This window comes from Scyliorhinus torazame, chromosome 15, assembly GCF_047496885.1.
Source record: "Scyliorhinus torazame isolate Kashiwa2021f chromosome 15, sScyTor2.1, whole genome shotgun sequence".
NCBI lineage: Eukaryota > Metazoa > Chordata > Chondrichthyes > Carcharhiniformes > Scyliorhinidae > Scyliorhinus > Scyliorhinus torazame.
This window is the reverse complement of record NC_092721.1, coordinates 50,674,744-50,689,006: the sequence shown is the minus strand read 5'-3', so window position 1 is coordinate 50,689,006 and position 14,263 is coordinate 50,674,744.

Genomic DNA, 14,263 nt, shown 5'->3' with positions numbered 1-14,263 from the left:
TCCACATCCTTCTGGTAGTGTGGCGACCAGAATTGAACACTATACTCCAAGTGTGGCCTAACTAAGGTTCTATACAGCTGCAACATGACTTGCCAATTCTTATACTCAATGCCCCGGCCAATGAAGGCAAGCATGCCGTATGCCTTCTTGACTACCTTCTCCACCTGTGTTGCCCCTTTCAATGACCTGTGGACCTGTACTCCTAGATCTCTTTGACTTTCAATACTCTTGAGGGTTCTACCATTCACTGTATATTCCCTACCTGCATTAGACCTTCCAAAATGCATTACCTCACATTTGTCCGGATTAAACTCCATCTGCCATCTCACCGCCCAAGTCTCCAGACAATCTAAATCCTGCTGTACCTAAATGCGTGAAGTTGGATTTTCTGTTCTCACAAAGATGAAGACAACACAAAGGAACTTTCTGAAGTCTGCACCTGATATGTGCATTGCCCTCTCCTCCTGTGAACCTGATTAGAGTGAGATTGTGAGAACTAAGCAGGCTCCCCTTCGCATTAAAGATAAGCGAACATGGTGTGCATCATGAAGGTCAGCCCGCTGGCAAAAGTGGGTCCTTTGAAAAAAAGTTTTTAAAACACTGACATATAGGATGCTGTGTTATTTGGGTGGAGAATAGTATATACGAGCTATTTTGCCAATCATTTGTCTGAATAAAAGAAATCATTCTGTTACTTTCCACAATCCATTTTTGAATTTTTTTCTTCATTCTTTTCATTCTATCCACTTTCAAGAAAATATTGCAATTCAATATCAATACCTTTTCTGTAAAATTGCAAATTGCTTCAAGCAGCCATTGAACTCAGGTCATAGCCATTTAATTGGAAGATTTTCACACCTAATACCCAATGGAGTATGTCTGATTTATAATATCAGAAATGGTTAAAAATGCACGCTGTCTACTAATAGCATATGTGAAAATCTCAAAATAATAGTTTGTTGCTTGCTACAGCAAATTATTTTATTTATCAATGGCCCATTGTGTCAGCAGAGGTGAAATTCTTCTTTTTAACTTCTTCAATCTGCTTCTTAGAAAGAAAATTTAGCACATTACCTCAAAAACATGTAGGGAAGGGCAGATTCATTACTGTCTTGTCTGTGCCGATTATCAGTGAAATGAAGATTGGTGGTCGTAGAGGATGCACTAGATAACACATTCAATTTTCACTTCACTGCATGGCTGTCACGTCTTCTGATGGTCTAGCTGATTAGCTAGAGACACTTTTGGTTCAACTATTCAGTGCCATCAAAGAAAATTATATAACTCTCAGTTTGATTATGATAAATAATACAAGTTTCCAGTCACGAATGACACTGTATGCCTGGTTACAGCTAAATTTCTGTGATAAAGGACACTTTGCATTTGTCCAAGTGTTACATTCAAACTAAAGAGCAAGTATTCTAACCCCTGAGCTTGTTATGGGCTCTCCAAACAAAAAAACATTTTTCTTTAATCTTGATTTTGGCACATTTTCATTTTTTGCTGAGGATGTACAACTTTAATTTTGCACTTTCCAACTTTGTCTCGTTTCTCTTCATATGTTAATGTACTTGCCACCGACCATGAATACATTACAATTCTTCAACTATTTCAGCACAGTAGTAGGGTCAAATGTGTTAAGTCTTGTGCCTAAACTGCACTTATCGTAGGAATGTATACAAAACCCAGGAATTTTCAGTGTTGAATGGCAGTACTGGAATTTTGCACCACCCTCGTGGAATCAATTTCTCTGCCTGCGATTACAAATGCATGAAATAGTCAAGCAATTGAAATAAGATGGAAATCAGAATCATCTGATGTCACTCCTGCTTATAACAAGTTTTCCTGCACCTCTGCTGGTCATAAATCAGGACTCGGTCGATCTATAAGGATGGGTTACAGGACTTCTAGCTGTAACACTTCTGCACCATTTTTGGAAAGAATGTTAGAGGGACTTATTTTTTAAAAATGTTCTTTCATGAGATCTTGATCACTGATAGTAAAAGTTTACTTTTAGCAGGAAGGTAGCCTGAAAATTTTGAATCAATCTCTTGGAAAAAGATTCCGGCTGCTGTCCACAACATTAGTTCCTCTTGAAATTCCCTTATAATTAGTTTATTTTGGGGCGGCATGGTGGTGCAGTGGTTAGCACTGCTGCTTACAGCACTGAGGACCCGGGTTCCATCCCGGCCCGGGTCACTATCCGTGTGGAGTTTGCACATTCCCCCCATGTCTGCATGGGTTTCACCCCCACAACCCAAAGATGTGCAGGTTAGGTGGATTGATGATACTAAATAGCCCCTTAATTAGAAAACAATAATTGGGTACTCCAAATTTATTTTACAAAATAATTAGTTTATTTCTAAGGAGAAAGATGAGCAAGATGCATATTTGATTGTGAGAAGCCTGAGGCATTTGTGGAAGGTAGCACATGAAGCAGAGGGCATCTAGATGGTAGTTTGGAGTCCAATTCTGCGGAGTACATACTCCAAAGATTACCAAACTTGGGAATTTTTTGAATGAAGGAATTCAGTGCACTGTGGAGAGAGTTGCTGTTCTAATATTTAAAAATGATCCGAGAGAGTGGCAGACAACGAGCCCTGAGAACTGATGTTAGAGGCATTGAAATTATTAAGCACTGACCGTATTATAAAATAAAATGTTTTTTTTCTAAGATTATGGATGGGAAGCTCAGACCTGTAGTTTGTAAGTCCTGCACATGTAGCATCTTCAGGACATAGCATGTATCTTCGGGCGTGAAGCAAGGAAGGGTCTCCAGATACTTGAGTTGAATTCAATGTTCCCATCTTGAGGGAAAGTTGGAGCATCAGAGAGGCTGAGGGTTTCCTGAATCATGGGCCCGATTTTCCCACTGCGTTGTGTCCGGCGCCGATCCTGCTGCGCTTGAAGCATCGTGGGAGAGGCTCAAAACGGGCTTTGCTCAGGTGCAAAACTGCACGCGAGTCACTTGATCAGCAGCGCCCAACATAATCAGAATCACACCCTCAGCGGCGTGATCCAGCTAATGATATTTAAATGAGCCATTAATGTGTGCGGCTGGCTTGAGGCCGCATTCCCTGGACTCCCGGGAGTCACTGGCCTCACCTGCGAGGACTCACCCGGATGCTGATTAATACTGTTCTCCACAAGCAGAGACGAGGTGTGATGGCCACTACAAGGATCTCAGAGGCCATTGGAGCCCCCCGGCTGGTCAGGGACAATGCAATGTGCACCCTGGCAGTGTCAAACTGGTGGTGCCAGATGACACTGCCAAGTAGTAGGGCCTGAGTGGGCCATGCCCATGAAAGGGAGGTATGAAGGATGGGGCGGGGTGAAGAATGGGTATGAAAGGTATCATGAAGTTTGGAGGGGGAGCATGAAAGGGATGGGGCCTTAAAGTTGGGGGACCCCTTAAGATGGGGGGCCATCAGCGACCCCATAGTGGGGTATGCTCACTTGGGGGGGGTATGGGGCGATGCCCCGATTCCCATTATAACGGATCGGTGTGGAGCAGGGTCACCATCAGGCCTGGGTGATGGTGGGGGGGTTACGCTTTTAATGATGGGGGGAGGTTGCCCCTCAGGAGTTGAGGGTTGGGGGCATTGCCCATGTCTGCAGGGTGTCACATTGTCCATGGGCTGTGTGGGACCCTCAACCTCACTTTGAGATCGGGGCACCCTTTCAAAATGGGTTTAGTTCCCCATTGCAAAGAAAAATGTCTTAAGGGGACAATCCAATGGCCATCCTGCGCCCAAAAAGCAGCTCGCCACAGCACGCAACATGGCAGATAAAACCTGGGAGACCCTGCAGCCGGGTTCTACCCAGCTCACAACGCCTCACGAGATCCAACGCGATAGTGAGGTGAGAGGTGGGGAGGGGCCCTTTAGGGACAAAGAAAATGATAAATGCTGAGTGGTGCTAGGCAAGGCTACTATATTTAATGCATCAATCAGTATTTACCAAGAAGAGGATTTGGACAAAACATTAGGAGAAGTCGAGATGGTAGAGATCATGGATGGGGTGAAAATGAATATGCAGGATTCACTGGAGAGGCTGTGACTGGAGTGGATAAATCACCTGGTTCAAACGGCTTTCATCCAAGATTGCTAAGCCAAGTGAAGGTGAAGATAATTGAAAGGCTTTAAAATGTGATTTTTAAAAATCAACATCAATAAGGAAACAAATTAAACTAAAGAATGTTGAAACCCATACAATACCATCGGCACTTTATGACCCTTTAGCTGTACTTCCAAAGGAGAAGAAATTACATTTCACGAATAAACTATGAAATATTAAATTGATAATTTCATAGAAAATAATCAGATTGAAATAGAATCTTAACATTGTTTGTAAATTCTGATGTAATTCAACTTAGTTTTAGGTATTTTGTGCATTTAAATGCTGGGATTGATAATATGTTGCAAATTAAGTCATTATATTGTGTATTCTATAAGTGAAGGTCAAGAGCAGAGCCAGTTAGGATCAGCAGTGTCAATGAGTGATAGTCATGAGGAAGCTCTGCAGGTCTATACCATCCCGCTGGGACAGTTTTCCATAGGTAAGCTGGCACAATGAGTACAAAATGTGTTGATGATAAGAAATGTAACTGTGCTCTCCTGAATGCCCAGACCTCTGACTGTGGAGACGATTGTTAAGTTCACCACAGAGAGATTGCAAGAGATCTCTATCTCCACAGAAATGGCGATTGCCAACTAGCCTGCAATTTCCTGAGTTAAACCTCCCAAACCCAAGTTGATATTTAATGCACATTCCTTCAGGAAATCCTGCAATATTTTTGTCACTCTTTTGTTAAGTATCTCCGTTTAACATAGAAATATATTTTCACTTTTAGCCTCATTGTTCAATAATGCTGGAAAACTCATCATGCCCCATGGTGCACAATACATTCTCTTCAACTGTGACGATTATTAACAGTTAATCTTCATCTATGATTCACACAACATGACCCTACTCGATTAATATCCAGAATGGGGGGGGGGGCGGCAGGGTAACGCATTGGTTAGCACTGCTGCCTCACGCCGCTGAGGACCGGGTTTGATCCTGGCCCCGGATCACTGTCCATAGATTAATAGATTCATAGAATTTGCAGTGCAGAAGGAGGCCATTTGTTCAATCGAGTCTGCGCCGGCCCTTGGAAAGAGCATCCTACTTAAGTCCATCCGCCACCCTATCTTCGTAACCCAGTAACCCCAACTAACCTTTTGGAGACGATTGGGGTCATTTAGCATGGCCAATCCACCTAACCTGCACATCTTTGGAGTGTGGGAGGAAACCAGAGCACCCGGAGGAAACCCACGCAGACACGGGGAGAACGTGCAAACTTCATACAGCCATCCGAGGCTGGAATTGAATCCAGCACTCTGGAGCTGTGAGGCAGCTTCAACCACTGAGCGACTGTGCCGCCATGTAGAGTTTGCACATTCTCCCCGTATTTGTGTGGGTCTCACACCCACAACACAGATATGCAGGCTAGGTGGATTGGCCACGCTAAATTGCCCCTTAATTGAAAAAAAAAAAGGGTATTCTAAATTTTGAAAAAATATCCAGCATAGGTGATCACTCTATATTGTACACTGCCAGGGGCCTTCATTTCTTGTTCTATCATTTGAGACCACTGAAGAAGTATTGAAAACCATGATCCTTTGTACACCATATTTTGCACAAACAAAATGTATCGATCACAGTTGAGAGCTCCGGGCATTTGAAGATTTTCTGTTTGTGTCAACAGTTGTAGTTGTTGATGTGCATGTTTTACAATTATGAGGTTTATAAGATTGTTATGTTTGAGACATTGGTCGGGATTCTCTGTTAGCCGACGGCGAAATCGGGAAATGCGATTGGGCAGACAATAGCTTCCGACGACAAAATCGCGGCAAGTACCGATTTGACGCCAAATCGTGATTCTCCGTCACCTCAAAAGCGGCGTTAATTCGTTTCACCCTGCGCGTACAGTAGGCTCCGTTTGGTACTCTCCAGGGCCTCCACGATTCTCCGCCTCCGATGGGCCGAGTTCCCGACGGCGTGGTTCACTTGTGCTTTTAAAAATGGTGAAAACTGGCATGGCGGCTGCTGAAGGAGAGAGAGGGGGTACGGAAGGTGTCCTACATCGCCACAGTTTGCAGACAGTTGTACCGCTGGCCGGGGGGCTTCTGCCAGGGCTAGGAAGAGTGGTGGGGAATGACCAGGAGATGGGTTGTGGGGTTGGGATGGATGGGTACAGAGCATCATTGCCGCACGGGGAGAATGTGCAAACTCCACATGGACAGCGACCCAGGCCAGGATCGAACCTGGGTCCTCAGCTCCGTGAGGCAGCAGTGCTAACAACTGCGCCACCGTTTTTCATTTAAATCGATTGTGTTCCACGCGGTATCGGTGCTAGCTCCTCAACGATAGCGGAATCGTTCCAGGTACGGCGCGGCGTCAACATTTAGTCTCAGAAACAGAAAATCCTGCCCATTGTCTTTCATGAAGGGGGTCTTGGGTCCTGTTCTGAAGTCTTTCTGACAACAGGCCATGGGCTGTTAAATATTGAAGGAAGGCTTGGATTGTTTTTCTGCAAAGAAGGTTGTAGTGTACATGATCAATGTATGTAAATGTAGTACAGTCGTTTCAACACTAGATATCGCACAGTCAGATACTATAAGAACTAGATCCCTGCCTTTTCTAAGTCAGATGATGATGTTAGAGAGTGTGATCTAGGACAGTGAACAGGCAAGACATAGAATAGCTAGAGTGAGAGAAGTTATAATAATGTATAGTTATATAGTTATCTGTATTTTACTTTATTTCTTTGTAGTTAGTTTAGTAGTGAGTAAAGTTTATTATTTATTACTCATTAAATAGTTCATCTTTCAACAAGAAGACTATTGGTCATTTTATCATCCTGGTGGATTCAAGAGTAATATATATATATTAGATAAGTCATTTTTAAAATATAATATGGTACCAGCGAGTTTTAAATCTTTTAAGAAAGACTAACGGAGATTTAGTATAGAAAAGAAGAAAGGAAATAGAAAAAACTAATTCAACTATAGCAATCATAGATCATAGAATTTACAGTGCAGAAGGAGGCCATTCGGCCCATCGAGTCTGCACCGGCTCTTGGAAAGAGCACCCTACCCAAGCACACACCTCCACTCTATTCCCATAACCCAGTAACCCCACCCGACACAAAGGGCAATTTTTGGACACTATGGGAAATTTAGCATGGCCAATCCACCTAACCTGCCCATCTTTGGACTGTGGGAGGAAACTGGAGCACCCGGAGGAAACCCACGCACACACGGGGAGAACGTGCAGACTCCTCACAGACAGTGACACAAGCCGGGAATCGAACCCGGGACCCTGGAGCTGTGAAGTAATTGTGCTAACCACTATGCTACCATGCTGCCCAATCATCACAACTTTGAAAACTTTGATGCAAACAACCTATCAATGAAACAAGTTCAAGCACCAAGACATCTAAAGACCAATGGAAATTTAAATTTAAATTGGAAGCTGTTCAAGCAACAATTTCAACTTTTCCTAGAAGCTACTGATTTAAGTGCAGCATCAGAAGCTAGAAGAATCACGTTATTTCTCTCCCTGGCAGGACAGCAAGCAATCAAAATATTCAACTCATTTAATTTTAGTGCTGGTGAAGATAAAATGAAATTTGATCAAGTGATAGCGAAGTTTGATGAACATTGTAAAATGCAGACAAATGAGATTTTAGAACGACTGAAATTTCATCGGAGAATTCAGAAAACTGGTGCACCTGTGAATAATTTCATCACAGATCTCAAGCTCTTAGCTAAAACGTGTAACTATGAAAATCTATATGATTCACTTGTCAGAGATCAAATGGTATATGGTATACTTGATGATAATGTCAGAGAAGCGTTAATTCGTCAAAATGATTTAACTCGATCCTGCTCCACTTAAAGATTGACTGAAAGCTGAATTGTCAAGACTTCAAACTCCAGGAATAATCTCTAAGGTATTCCACCTACTGACTGGTTAAGCCCCCTAGTTTGTGTAAAATTACCTACAGGTGAAAGAAGAATCTGTATGGACCCAAAAGATCTCAATAGAAGTATCAAGAGAGAGTATTATCCAATACCAAAGAAAGAAGATATCACTGCTGAGATGGCAAATGCTAAAATATTTACCAAGCTTGATGCGTCTCAAGGATTTTGGCAGATGCAATTAGAAGACTCCAGCAAACATCTTTGTACTGTTAATACACCTTTTGCAAGGTACTGTTCCAGAGGATGCCTTTTAGTATCAGATCTGCTTCTGAAAATGTTCACAGAACAATGGAACAGATGACCGAGAACATAGAAGGAGTTTGGGTTTATGTTGACGACATAATCATCTGGTCAACAACGCCTGAAGAGCATATCAAGCGTCTTCAGGAGGTTTTCAAGAGAATTGACGACTATGGTTTAAAGTTAAACAAGGCAAGTGCATGTTTGCTGCCTCATCTTTATGATTCCTAGATGACAACATAATGGCTGAAGGCATTAAACCAGGCCAAGACAAAGTGCAAGCTATCAAGGCAATGCAAATTCCTAAAGCTAAGAAGGCTTTCTCGGATTTGTCAACTTTCTAGGAAAGTTCATTTCAAATCTATCCACGAGAACAACTGTTCTACGTCAATTGATCAGAAAGTAACACAGAATTCTGGACTGACAAACATACTGCAGAATGGACTGATTTGAAACAACAATTGGTACAAGCTCCATGCTTATCATTTTTGGATCCTACAAAACCAACCAAAATTTCAACTGATGCAAGTAAAAATGGCATTGGTGCAGTTTTACTGCAACAAGACCATTTTGATAATTGGGTTCCTATTGCCTATGCGTCAAGATCAATGACTGACACTGAGTGTAGGTACGCCCAAATCAAAAAAGAGTGTCTAGGGTTAGTCACCGGGATTTCCAAATTCCACGACTACATATATGGTCTACCCAAATTCACAGTGGAAACTGACCATTGTCCACTAGTACACATCAGAGAACAAAACTTAAATGATATGACTTCCAGACTTCAACATTTAATGATGAAATTGAGAAGATACGATTTCACACTGAAGTATACACCAGGTAAAGAATTAGTAATTGCTGATACTTTAGTCAGTCAACACTGACATTCGCCAAGAAGAATCCATCAATGATGTTGATTCACATTTACAACTATTCAGAGAATTACTACTTGTACCAGATTTCAAATTTCAGCAAATTCGCATTGAAACACAGAAAGATATCACGTTGATGAAAGTTATGAAACATCTTCAAGAAGGATGGCCCAAAGGTAATTGTCCGCAATATCAATCCATTCAGTCAGAACTGACTATTGTAGATGGTATACTGCTAAGACAAGATCGCATTGTAATCCCACAAAGCATGCGTTCTGAAATGCTGTTGAGATTACATGAAGGTCATCTAGGCATTGAAAAATGTAGAAGACGTGCCAGACAGTCTATCTATTGGCCTGGTATCAATAATGATATTGCGAACATGATATCGTCGTGTTCAACATGTCAATCCCATCAAAATCAGCAATGCAAAGAACCACTGCAACCACATGATCTAGTAACATCACCATGGATCAAGGTTGGTGCTGATCTTTTTCACTTTTTTGGAAAAGACTATCTTGTAGTCATTGACTATTTTTCCAATTTTCCTGAGTTAGTGAAACTGAACGACATCACATCCAGCAATGTCATAAAGGCATTCAAGGAGATTTTTGCCAGACATGGTATTCCCAGTATCGTAATGTCTGACAATGGCCCTTGTTTCTCAAGTCATGAATGGCATGATTTCTCATTGAAATACAACTTTCAACATGTCACTTCAAGCCCACATTTTCTGCAATCAAATGGAAAAGCAGAGAAAGGTGTTCACATCATGAAACAGCTACTTAGCAAGTCTAATGAATCTGATTCTGATTTTTACTTAGCTTTATTCAATTACAGAACATCTCCTCTATCAACAGGCTTATCTCCCTCTCAAACGTTATATTGCAGAGTGTTGAGGCCAACATTACCTCAATTACACTTTCCTGATCAAGAACAACAAAATCTTTTTAAAAGAATGCAACAACAGAAAATGAGTTACAAAATATATTTTGATCAACATTCGAAAGAACTGTCTACTCTATCTGATGATGATATAGTTAGATTCAGGCTTCCTGAAAGAGGTTGGTCTGACAAAGCTCACACAATTAGGCAATTCTTACCAAGATCTTATCTGATCAGAACTTCTGATGGAACCATTCTAAGAAGAAATAGAAGAGATCTACTTCAAGTCAAAGATACTGTCAACATTTTGCCAGAACTTGATTTGAACCAGACTGTTTCCAAACAACTTGAAAGAAGAATGCAATCAAATGTACTGATTCACAACAAACTGAAGAATTCTTCATCACCTTTGAAGTTGAGAAGATCAACAAGGAGAAGAATCATCTGAATTTGTGAACTTTTTCAATAATGTAGTGATTACTGTATACTGTTTGCACTGCATTTCTTATGTAAATTGTCTTTTCAGATATTTCAAAGCAAATGTTGAAAAGAAAGGGGGATGTAGTGATATTCAGATATCAATATACATGATCAAAGTATGTAAATGTAGTACAGTCATTTCAACACTAGATGTCTCACAGTCAGATACTATGAGAACTGGTTTCCCACCTTTTCATAGTCTGATGATGATGTTAGCGAGTGTGATCCAGAACAGTGAACAAGCAAGGCATAGAACAGCTAGAGTGAGAGAAGTTAGAACTAGTTTGTTATAACAGTGTATAGTTATATAGTTATCTGTATTGTACTTTATTTTTTTGTAGTTAGTTTAGTATTGAGTAAAAGTTTATTATTTATTACTCATTAAATAATTCATCTTTCAACAAGAAGACTATTGGTCATTTTATCATCCTGGTGGATTCAAGCATAATATATATATTTTCGATAAGTCATTATTTAAAATATAACAAAGGTGTAGGGTGTTTACACTGAGAGACAATGGCAGCAGCAACTGTGTTTACACTGGTTACACTGCTAGGGCCAGATTTCCATCCTCCACGTGGATAGTGGGAGTAGGGAAAACCTACAGCTCAGCCCAGCGACCTCGGGAAAAAGTACCGGAAAGAGGAATTTTCATTGGTGGGTGACTATGTTGGCGACAACAAGTGCAATTATTAACCCTCAACTCCCCAATTGTCCAACATAATATTCTCCTGGGTATTCAACAACTATCAGCAATACCCCAACTTCCACTTATTTTTCACCATTTGTCAGTCCACTCTTTTATCTCATCCCCAGGCTTCCCTCTTCCCTGTGGCACCTACCATCTATTTCCACCCCTCCTATCTCTGACCCCCTCTCTTCCTGTGCAATCCCTCTCTGCACCTCCCCATCCCTTAATCCATCACTCTCTGCTTCTTCTCCAGCCAACCCTTGCCGATCCTCTCCCCATCGCCTCTATGACCGAGTATGACTTGGTAGCATCACTACTGACCGAGGGTAGCCAAGTACTGAAGGATGAATCTGCCAGACCAGGTCCACGGAAGGTAGTGAGGAAACCAACATGAGTGATAAACCTACTTGAACTCATCCTCACCAATCTATCTGTCAGAGATGTTTTTGTCCACAACAGTATTGGCAGGCGTAATCATTGCACTTGTGGAGACAAAATCCCATCTTCATACTGCTGATACCTATCTTGTGTAGCAATACAACAAAATGGCATAGATTCAGAATAGATCCACCAGGTCAAAACTAGGCAACTATCAACAGCACTAGAATTGCATTCAACTATAATCTGTAACCTCAGAACTCAACATATTCCTCAGTCTACCATTACCATCCAGCGAGGGAATCGGCGAGATTCAGATTCAGCGAGGAATGCAGGAAGCCACACCATAAGCAGCACTAGGCAGAACCAGCTTCTGTGTGACTGAAGTTCTTCATTCCTGCAAATATTCTGGTGAATCTATTCTGTATCTTCTCTAATGCTTTCACATCTTTCCTGAAGTGTGGTGCTCAGAACTGGACACAATACTCCAGTTGAGGCTGAACCAGTGTTTGGTTGGTTTATTGACTTGACACGGTAGAGTGAGGAATATGCAAAGCCACTAAGTTAAAGATTGTGTGTGGTTAAATCCCATTCAGTTGCTGCTGATGGCTCATAGAACAGAACAGATGCATTTGGTGTGGTAGTAACGCCATGCAACATGATGGAAGGAGCCCTTAGTGTGTCTGCATCTCCACATAGAGTGTGCAGTCGCCAATTCGATACTATTGCCCATTATAGCTGTAACTTAATTTTTGTTCTGAAAATACAGAACAAAACCTTGATCTACTGTTGGCTACGGCTGAGATTATTCATCAGGGCCACGCCTTCTCAACCTTGCCCTCGTCTGAGGTATGGTGACCCTCTGGTTAAATCACCACCAGTCAACTCTCCCCCTCAAAGGGGAAAACAGTCTATGGTCATCTGGGAGTATGACGACTTTACCTCTACACAGTATTGTAGGCTGCAGAGACACCTTGTGGAAACAGTGTGCACTTCATCCTGCAAACAATGTACTTTTGAAATGGTCCCAATAGTTCCATTTCCCGTGGCCTGAAAATAAAAATTATATTTTAATTTCCATCAAAAAGAAGAGTAACATTAAAATATACAAACCTCACAAAGTGTACTTCCTGAATATTTACTTCAGCACATCAGAACTAAATGAATTTTTATGAGAAACTTATGGCCTGCAACAGAGATGCAATAAAGAGAATTCAGAGAACTCAGAGAAATTCCTGAAATATGCTTTTGCCACACGATTATCATCAGGGGGTTATTTTTCTTTTGTACATTTTCTTTCTTGCATCACTCATCTCCAGTCTCACTGTGCAAGAGAAGCTGAAAGGCACACAGAGAAGAACAAGATATTTTTGGATTTCAACTCCGAGTAAAAACTGAGTCTCCATTTTAATTTATGTTCATCCCATTTCTATTTAGATTAGGTGAATTCCATTGGTCAAGATGGCAGCCTAGTGACACCCTCTTGAATCTAATACTGGTCTTGATCTGTTGATTAGCTGATGCATAAATATTCAAGCTCCCTGAGCTTAACTTTTTTAACTTTGCAATTCCTGAGCCACAGTGTATGATATTCTGACCACGGTTGACATGTGTTGCTGGTGACCGAGATGCCACAGAATCAGTGAATTACCACTACTGAACCTTCACTGCGTACAGTTTTGAAAATACAAACAAGGATTCAATATGCAGGGAAGTATTGATAAACTCCATGTGCTATGGTTCTAAAACAATCCACTTTGCAGATGTTATAACCTGCCTACTTACCATTGGCTGGGGACTAATGACAATCCCACAATCCTGTGGGAGTACGAGCTTCCCCAATGAGGGGGGCGGAGAAACCATTAGTAAACTCCAAGTATAAATAAAGCTGGCCAGTTTGGAAACAGCAGGAAGGAGTGTGCAGCAAGGGAAGTTGCTGCTGCTGTTATATATATATATGTTATTGTAAATAAATGTCATTACTTTGTATCCTTAAAACTCGTGCTGGATTCTTCGTGGCCCTCACAAAAGCAGATCAGCTGCCAGCACCCTGCCAACAGTACCCAGGGGTTGAAGGAGCATGGCCAAAAGGTGAAGCTATTCAACGATATCCTAAACATAGTACATAGAAAATACAGCACAGAACAGGCCCTTCGGCCCACGATGTTGTGCCAAACTTTTGTCCTGGATTAAGAACAAATTAATCTACACCCCGTCATTGTACCGTAATCCATGTACCTATCCAATAGCCGCTTGAAGGTCCCCAATGTTTCCGACTCAACTACTTCCACAGGCAGTGCATTCCATGCCCCCACTACTCTCTGGGTAAAGAACCTACCTCTGACATTCCCCCTATATCTTCCACCATTCACCTTAAATTTATGTCCCCTTGTAATGGTTTGTTCCACCCGGGGAAAAAGTCTCTGACTGTCTACTCTATCTATTCCCGATCATCTTATAAACCTCTATCAAGTCGCCCCTCATCCTTCTCCGTTCCAATGAGAAAAGGCCTAGCACCCTCAGCCTTTCCTCATAAGACCTACTCTCCATTCCAGGCAACATCCCGGTAAATCTCCTTTGCACCTTTTCCAAAGCTTCCACATCCTTCCTAAAATGAGGCGACCAGAACTGCACACAGTACTCCAAATGTGGCCTTACCAAGGTTTTGTACAGCTGCATCATCACCT